Raw genomic sequence first — 9,269 nt, 5'->3', positions numbered from 1 at the left:
TTTAATCATTCCTAAATACATGCTTTCTTTGTGGCAAGTTCCTCCTTAGTGCTTCATGATTAGAACAAGCCTCCTTGATATCTTCCCCTCCAATTCTATTGTGTCTTTGATGAAATATAATTTTTCAATTTTCTCAGTGTTCTTCCTTGGTAAAATACATCCTGTTTTCATAATTTGTGTCCTATGGTGAAATTTTCTAGTGATAAGAAATGACTTTCTCACATTTGCTTTTCATGGGAATTGGCAATTATAACAGAGTCAAGTTAGTTTAAAATACATAGAATATGTAGATATTGGGTTTTGTCACTGAAGTTTTAATGTAAAAATCAGACAATCGTTTCAACTTAAGGACGGAGACTTTCTCGTTGAGAGTCAGTCACCCCAGCCTGAGATCAGGGCAAGTCAAGGTCCTTCCACCCAGGGAAGGGGTGTGAATTGACTATTTTTTCCCAGGCTGGTGGAGGCTCAGCCTAGTACTCTGATAAATTGTTGCTGGGTCTCTAAAATTTGTTAGAACAGAAGTGTTTTTAAAGACAACTGTACCTCCACTGAAATACTGCTGAGGAAGGAAGACCCATAGGTGCCTTCTCTTTGCCACTCCTTAAAATATTTAGGGTATTCTTCCTTTTTTACCCTATCTCTACCCTTAACTGTCCAGAGAATTGAACTCCTTCTGTATGCTGGGTTAGAACCAGGATTTCTCAACCTTAGCATTCTTGATATTTGGGCCAAATAATCCTTTTACTGTGGGGCTTCTGTAATGCTCTCTAGGATGTTTAGTAGCTTCCCTAGTGTCTCCTACTGGATGCCAGTAGCACACCTTGTCCCAGTTGTGGCAACCAGAATGTCTCCAGACATTGACAAATATTCCCCGTTGAGAAGCACTGGGTTAGGCTGATGAGATAGATACGAGGGCCAACTCAAAGCCTAGGGACCCAGCTCCCACTGTCATGTTGATAAGCCACAGGGCAGGGAGCAGTAAAACATGAACTCCATAACTCCATAATAGCCATCGGGTGGGGTGGAGGTAAAGGTCACCAGGTATAGGAAGAGAAGGTGACAAAATGAAAATTTTATGACAATATTTTCTGCCTGGAGGCAGATCACAAAGCACTCACATGGGATTGCAAAGTTGGTGAGATCAAGGAATATGTTTAACAAAACCTTCTGAACCAAATCTAAGAGTTATGGCATCTGCTTTAGAAATCCCTCTAGTATAGAAATAAGGGAACCTGGGTTTCCCCAATTTTTCCGTAATTCAATTCTTGGATTTCAAAGACTACCTAATGTTTCCAAATTCCTGAGTTGCCAAAGAACCATAGTGGGAACTAAAGCAACAATGAGCAGGTACACACAGGCAAGGAACTGCTCCTTACTGTGTATCTACTACACGTGTCCTTGATCCTCAACGGCACGCTCTCCACAGCTGAGAGAAGGACTGTGTGTTGACTGTTCATTTTGTATGATGCCAGATTCTTTCCCTTTCTCATAAAGGACCCTGCCTAGTTCCTTAGCTACAAAGGTGGGCACAGGACCCAGATTGGAGTTATCAAAATTCCTAACCCTTGGCCACAGTCAATAGCAGCCAAAATTATTTTTGAATGTTTTTCAAAGTTGGGGGAGAGAAAATCTCCCTTTTCTGTTCAGGAAGAATACCTGAAAGAATAACTTACAGGAATAAAAGTTTATCTTGGTTCACAGTTTTGGAGGTTTAGTCCATGGTTGCCGATTCCATTGCTCTAAGCCCAAGGTGAGGCAGAACATCATGGAGGAAGAAGGTGATGGAGAGAAGCTGCTCTACTCAGGGCACTAGGAAGCAGAGAGAGAAAGGGGAAGTGGCTGTAGGCAAGATGAACCTCTCTAGGGCAGCCCCAGTGACCCAACTCCTCCAGCCAGGCCCCACCTGCACACAGTTACCCTCTAGTTAATCTATCAAACTAAGATGGACTGGTTAGGTTTCAGCTCTCACAATCCAATTATTTCACCTCTGAATACTTCCACATTAACGCAGGAGGTTTTTGGGGACACTTGGTATCCAAACCATAGCATCAAGCATAGGAACATTACAGGGTTTATGCTTTGACAAACAAACCAATACAGAAAAAAATAAAAATCTTTTGTGTCAGAACTACATTCTGACAATGGCTACTCAGATAAGAAAATATTCAGAGAGTTCTCAGCAGTTGCAAAGGAAAAAAGGGAACATTTTGAATTCCCCTATTATTATGCTTTATTGCTCCTTCAACCAAAGTCCATTTTCTGTAACATTCTGGGGAAAATGAGTATAATTTAAGAAGCATCCAAAAACTTACCCACACTTCCACTGTTTAAAACCTGATGGTGAATTTAGTTTATTTTGGTTCTTAGCTCAAGAAAGATTTCAGTTGTTTTAAGGGGGAAAAAAAAAAACAGCCCTGGATAAGATGATTGTTCTCTAAGATGGAGTACTGAGTTAGTACATGAGGAATGTGTAGATATGGGAACTGGACAAAAGGAAAATTCAAGGTAGGAAAAGAAAGACACAAAGAGTAGATGAAAGAAATCCCTTCACAGCTCAAGTCAGGAGGTTTCCATTTCAAAGTGTATTTCTCTCTTGTCCCTCATTAAGTTCTTAATAAGGAGTTTTAAAAACTGGACCTGCACATATTTCCTTAATAATTTAGCTCAAAAATCTCATAGACCAGGATGGCTACAATTTTAAAACGATTTTTTAAAGCCAGGAAATAACAAGTGTTGGTGAGGACATGGAAAAACTGGGACCTTTGTGCACTGCTGTTGGAAATGTAAAATGGGAAGTCTCTGTGGCAAATAGTATAGTGTTCCCTTAAAAAAAATGAAAATAGAAATATCATATGATAAGGGCCAGCAATTCCATTTCTGGGTATAGAAAATAATCAAAAGCAGGGACTCAAAGAGATATTTATACACTCTTGTTTATAGCAACATTACTCACAATATTCAAGGGTTTATTGATGGGTGAATGAATAAACAAAATGTGGTCTCTCCTTAAACCTTATTGCAGATTAAACTATTGATTCCATCCCAGGTCTCCTGTTTAACTTTAAAAAGGAAGGAAATTCTCCAGACACATCCTAAACATGGATAAACCTTGAGAACAGTATGCTAAATGAAATAAGACAGTCACAAAAACAAAAGCTGTGTATGATTACACTCACAGGATGTACCCCGAGTACTCCAATCATGGAAAGTAGAAAGGGTTTATCAGGTCTAGGGAAGGAGAAATAGGAAATTATTGTTTAATGGGTACAGAGTTTCAGTTTTGCAAGATGTGAAAAGAGATTTGGAGGTGGATGTTGGAGAAAGTTGAGCAACAGTGTAAATATACTTAATACCACTGAACTGCACATGTAAACAGGATTAGGGGGTGTGGATTTAATGTTTGTGTTTACTTTGCTACAGGTTTTTTTTTAAGAAAAACCCCATAGGCCACAGGACAGGTCCCTTTCCTGGAGTCCAGTGTCTCACCCTGCCAGATTCCCATGCGTCACCCTGGAATGCAGTGAGTAACACCTGGGATCTTATTGCAGATTGAACTATTGATTCCATCCCAGGCCTCCTGAATCAGAAATTCAGAGCCCAGGAATTACAGTTTTAACAAACTGCTGTAGTTTAGATGTTGAATGTTCCCCAAAGGTGTTAAAGGCTTGACTGCCGCCCCCAGATAGTATCATTGGATGTGGAACTTTAAGGAGGTGGGGCCTAGTGAGAGATGCTTAGGTGGTTGGGGAGCTGGGGGTTTGCCTGTAGTGATATTATGGAACCCCAGACTCTTTCTCTTTTGATTTCTTCTTCTCTCTTTGCTCCCTGGCTCATGATGTAAGTAGTTTTGCTCTGCACTCCTGTCATGATGGGCTGTCTTACCACTGGCCCAAAGCTATGGGGCCAGACAGTCATGGACTGCAATCTCCAAAATTGTAAGCTGAAATAAATCTTTCCTCCTTATAAGTTGATTATCTCTAGTATTTTATCATAGTACCAGAAAGCGGACTAACATACAAGCTCACCAGGTGATTCTGATGCCTCTCAAGTCAGAAAATCATTGTCCTAGGGTAATAGAAGTAGGACAATAGGCAGAAATATGTTTCAAGATTCAGTATATTTATTGAAGACAGAATATGGAAAGGCACTGGATTGATGGCGGGGTGGGCAATGAGAGGAATCAATAGGTAGAGATTGAATAGATACGTATTAAATAAGTGAATGTGTTTTTTAAAATGTTCTCCTGATAATTTTTCTTATTTTACTCTCAAGTCAGAAAAAAAAAGGCAAAGCATCAAGTTGGAGAACAGGAAACAAATAGGCTAGAGTTGTTATATAATCTTCAGAAATCCAATGCAAGGTAGGTTTTAATTAAGTGTATACTTGAAAGACTGACAAATAAATGGCAGGTAAATGGTGGAGTTACAGATTTGCTTCCCAACAGGACTAGTGAAGTCATGCAGAAAACCCACACACATAAACAAATCCCCACACGGAGAATTCTGAGCATAACTCTTCTTGCTTTTGGTACAAATGTTATCAGGGAAATGATACATAGAATGTGATTGGAGACTGAGTGATTTACTGGGAAGAGGATTTTCTGTTTGAAAATTGGGACTGTCCTAGGCAAAAATAGTTGGTCATCCTGTTATAACACAGACTTGCAGAATTTTCAAACCCAAGTAGAGCTTATCTGTACTGTGGTTCACCACTGTGGTTGCAGATTAGAATTCCTAGAAGAACTTCTAAAATAATCCAATTTCTGGACCTCACACAGCACCAATTAAGTCCACATATCTTGGTACAAGACTCAGACATCAACAGTTTTTAAAAGCTCCCCAAGGGATTCTAATGAGCATCTGGGATTGAGAACAACCAATCTAATCCAGCTACTCTGCTGGATTAATGAGAAATCTGATATCACCAAAAGTTATTTGTCCAAGGTCATACAACTATCACGGGGTCAAAGTCGGCTTCTGACTCTTGGGACAGTGTTCTTTCCATAACATCTAATCCTTTCATAGATAATAATTACTAATTATTTACCTGCCACCCCCTGTCCAGTCCTGTTAATCAGGGCAACTCACCCACACATCACGAGTCCAGCCCTCAACAAAATGACCTTTGGGCTTCCAGCTGTATGTCCTCAATGTTGAAGTCCAGGGCATTTTCCCTTGCTCCCTCCTGACCCGCCTCCCTACCACCTCTTCTAAATTCTCCTAATCTCCAAGCTGGTTTCTTAGGTTCAGCCCCCATTTCTTGCTCATGGCTCCCCTTTGCTTCCATTTCCAGATTTGGCCTTAATGGTTTGACTCCATCACTTTCTCACTTTAGTCTTGGACACCCAGGGAAGCCTATCTGGGGCTAGGGGCCACCCTCTGCAGCAGCCTGTTTGGCCAGCACCACCATCAGAAGGGTTCAGACAAAGCTTCTGTAATCCCCTGGTTTATTTTGTTGAAAACACCAAACCTCAGGCCTGACAAACCTGCCCCTACCTGACCAGGAAAAATACTGAGGAATGATGGGGGTGATGACGACAGGAGCAAAGGACACTTGTGCTCTTCAAGCAGGATGAAGCAAAAAGCCTCAGAAAAGAAACGGAAAGAACACAGGTTCAGAGTGAAAGGCAAACAGTGAGAAACCCCCTCTACCTTGGGTGGCCACGCTCCATCGCCCCATCTTCCTGAGGGCACTGAAGTCTTCCTACGATTGTAGCTGGAGGGCCTTCTGCAGCCTAGGTCCTTGTGGCCAAGAGGGCACCCGCATGGCCCCTTCCTTCTATGTGGTGGTTTGATGTGGTTTGGCTGGGCTGTCAATCCATGTTTTCTCCTGTGGTTTAACTTGAAAGCAGATGTCAGTTAGCGGTCAGTGGTCTGTAACCTGGCTTCTCTTCACAAGCACATGGGCCCCATTCCAGACCCACTAAGTCAGAATTCCTGGGAACAGATCCAGGAAAGTTTATTTCTCAAAGCTCCCCAGATAAGCGGGCAGCAGAGGTAGACGTGGAAAACATTGCTGTCCATTATAGAGACTGTTTCCTGTTTGTACCCTTCTTCCCATGATACCATCCAGGTTCCTGGGGCCCTGGCTGGGTGCTTCAGTTCTATGACTTGCTGGGCATCAATACATCCACCTTCATGATTTCTCCAGGCCTCAGAGCTGCAGCTCCTCTAGGTTCCCACAGGCTTAAGAGTTGTGTGGAGGAGGGTAAGGGGAGAGCCGTTTGACTCCTTCGACAGACAATCCATTGCCTGTTGGTGGTTATGGGGGTCTTGATTTAACATCTGAGAACCATCTTGAAAGTTAACTGCCATTTTATGAGATAAATTTGGCTTTCTTGTACTTCCTCTTCCTCAAATTCCCCCCCACTCCCATTAGTGACCTACCCCATGGTACCATAACCCTAAGCCAATCCCAGAAGGACATGACCCCTTGACTCTGGAAAGCCCCATGGTGCCATTGATCTAAACCAATCCCATGCTATTCCCCACCCGCCTAGCTCTGACACAAGCACCCCCTAGCCTATTCCCTAGCACCACAGCTACAATTCCAAACCCCTACCCGACAAAAGCTGAGCACCCAAACATCTCGGGTGCCTCTTTCCACTCTATAGAGAGATGGTCTTTGTTTGGATCTCTACCTGGTCTCTGTCCTTCATTTCTCACTTGCCTGTCTCTTGTTTTCTAACTTTCCTTTCAGTAGTATTTTTTTAATTTAGGTAGGTTATTATATTTGTTATTTAAACGTTAAGGAACAAGCTGGACATGGTATCATAGGCTTTTAATCCCAGGCTCTCAGGAAGCTGAGCCACTTAGCAAGACCCTGTCTCAAAAACCAAAAATTAAAATTAAGGAACAAATAATATGTGAATCAGACATACTTTTAAAATTGGTCAAATTCTGTTATATGAAAATATGACTATGCAGCATGGAACCCGATATTCTCTGTAATTAATATGCCTCCCCTCAAAAAAGGAGTGTATGTAAATCTGCAGTGTGATCTATAGTCCACCAGGGGGCACCCAAGTCCTATACCTCATAGTCTTTTTTTTTTTTTTCCCAAGTCTTTTGTAGTGCCAAACTCGGGGAAAGAGCAAAACCTTTTTCCAGGAGCCCTGAGCTTTCATGGTTTGCTTTCAAAAAAGAATTCGACACTTGTTTAAAAACCATAATGTTCCAAACTCCACAAACAATAAGAACAGTGATTATTGAAAGGTTGTCATATTGTGAATAGTGCAGGGGAAGAAGTCAATAAGAGAAACCCAAGTTACCCAGAAGGGGTAGACCTTTGTGACCCTTTTCCAGACCAGATTCTGAAACTCTAGGAGATAAGGAAAATTCCTTCTAACCATAAACTATTTAACAATGTCTGGTTAAGAGTCCAATTAGAACCGCCCAGCATAGGTCAAAGTGACCTAGAGTTGTCATGGCAATGGGTACTTGAAAGTCTGATGTCATCTTGCTATGAGTCAAAAGTCAAGAGGTGGACCTAGGCAGGACTCTCTGGAAACTTCTCTGAAATTCTCAGTAAAACTGGAGTGCAGGAGAGGCACACTGTCCCTCTTCTCTCCCTTAATAGTGTCCCCTTTTCCTATCACTTCAATAAACTCTTGCCTGTTATTCAGAGTGACGTGTCTGAAATATTTCTGACTTGGTCACAAGAACTGGAGTTTGAAGGAAGAACTTTGTACTGCCTCAGTTTCTTGGAAGGCTCTAACCCTCTAACACTTGCAGCATCAGGACCATGCCCCACTGCACAACCTGGGAAACTGCAGTAATCTTCAGGAAGCTCAGAGAGGAAGGAGCTGATCACCACCAAGGCTTCTGGTCTTGGCAGAATGCTGGGCATCAGACTGGGCAAAGGGTAGCAGAACTGCTGATTTCAAAAGATCATGTTGGCTGGCCACTGTGGAGATACAGAGACCATGAAAGCCTTTCAGATTCTTTTGCCTCCCCAGGTGAAGTGACGGAGGCCTGTTGATGACTGAGATTGGATTTCTTGCCTCAGGAGAATGGCAAGTTCCTTTTATTTGATTTATCAAAAAGAAAGGTGATGCTTCCTGCACACCTGGATAAGGGATGGCTAATATAATTATAGTCAATTATAAATTCATAAAAGAAATGCAACAAAATTCAGATGAATAGGAAAAGTCAATGCATAATTCTTTCCTCTTTCCCTTTGTCCAAGGATATACTGAAACACCTGCATGTGACAGGCACTGGAGACACAGTGGAGACATCAGGAGGAAAGAACTCAGGCCGCCATTAGGAGCTCATGGTCTAGGGGGAAGGGCAGGCAGGGAAGAGTTTGGAGCAGGAGGGGCTGGCGTACAAAGTGGTGGGGTCAGAAGAAGGACAGTAGATTCAGGTCTCCTGGTTCTTAAGCCAGAATTCTTTTTACTACATGATAATTCTATGATGCACCATCTGAATGCCCAAAAGTTGGCAATGGTACACTGCTCTATTTGGATCTTTAATGTCTCCCAAAGGTCCATGTGTTAAAGGTTTGCTCAGCAAGGTAGCGCTCTTGGAGGTGGTAGGAACTTTGAGAGGTGGGGCTTAGTGGCAGGTGTTGGGAGCATGTGTTTGAAAGGGATAGTGGGACCCCTTCTTCTTTTTCTTTCTTTTGAGCCCTGGCCCTGAGGTCAGAGGGCTCTCTGAGACAAGAGTATGGAGAGGTGGAACCTAAGGAAAGCTGGGAGACTCAAGAGCTCAAGTCTCCCAGTTCCAAGGCAGGGCTTTTTTCATATGGTTCCCTGCAGAGCACCTTCTGGATGTCTGGAAGCTGGCAATGACACACAGCACGACTGTACACTCCCACCATGATGTGTGACCTCAACATGTGAATTCATGTGTGTCCTGGAGAATGTTGCCCTGGGAGTCTGTCCCCATTTGGGTAACTCTTTGCTGTCACCTGGCTGTCTTGTCTTTGTAGCCCTAACTTTACACTTGTCCATTCATTAGATTTGCATTTATTAAGGGCCCTCTAGGGGTGTGCAATACTGAACGAGATGACATCTGATCAACTGTAAAGAAGGTGAAACAAAGAAAGGATGGCATTATCAGTCTCATAAATGAACACAAGTCCAAATTCCTACCATAGTTTCTTCTGTAGCTAGGATGAGATGCGTCTGGTGGGTTGAGGGGAAACATGGAGAATGTTCTAATGTTAAAATACAGCCTCCATTAGACAAGGGAGGCTGCCAGAAATATCCATTATCTGTAAGCTCCAAGTCCAAAATGAAAAGACACTAGAGGAATAATAAGTAT

The sequence above is a fragment of the Callospermophilus lateralis genome, chromosome 4, assembly GCF_048772815.1.
Source record: "Callospermophilus lateralis isolate mCalLat2 chromosome 4, mCalLat2.hap1, whole genome shotgun sequence".
NCBI lineage: Eukaryota > Metazoa > Chordata > Mammalia > Rodentia > Sciuridae > Callospermophilus > Callospermophilus lateralis.
This window is presented reverse-complemented; position numbering follows the sequence as displayed.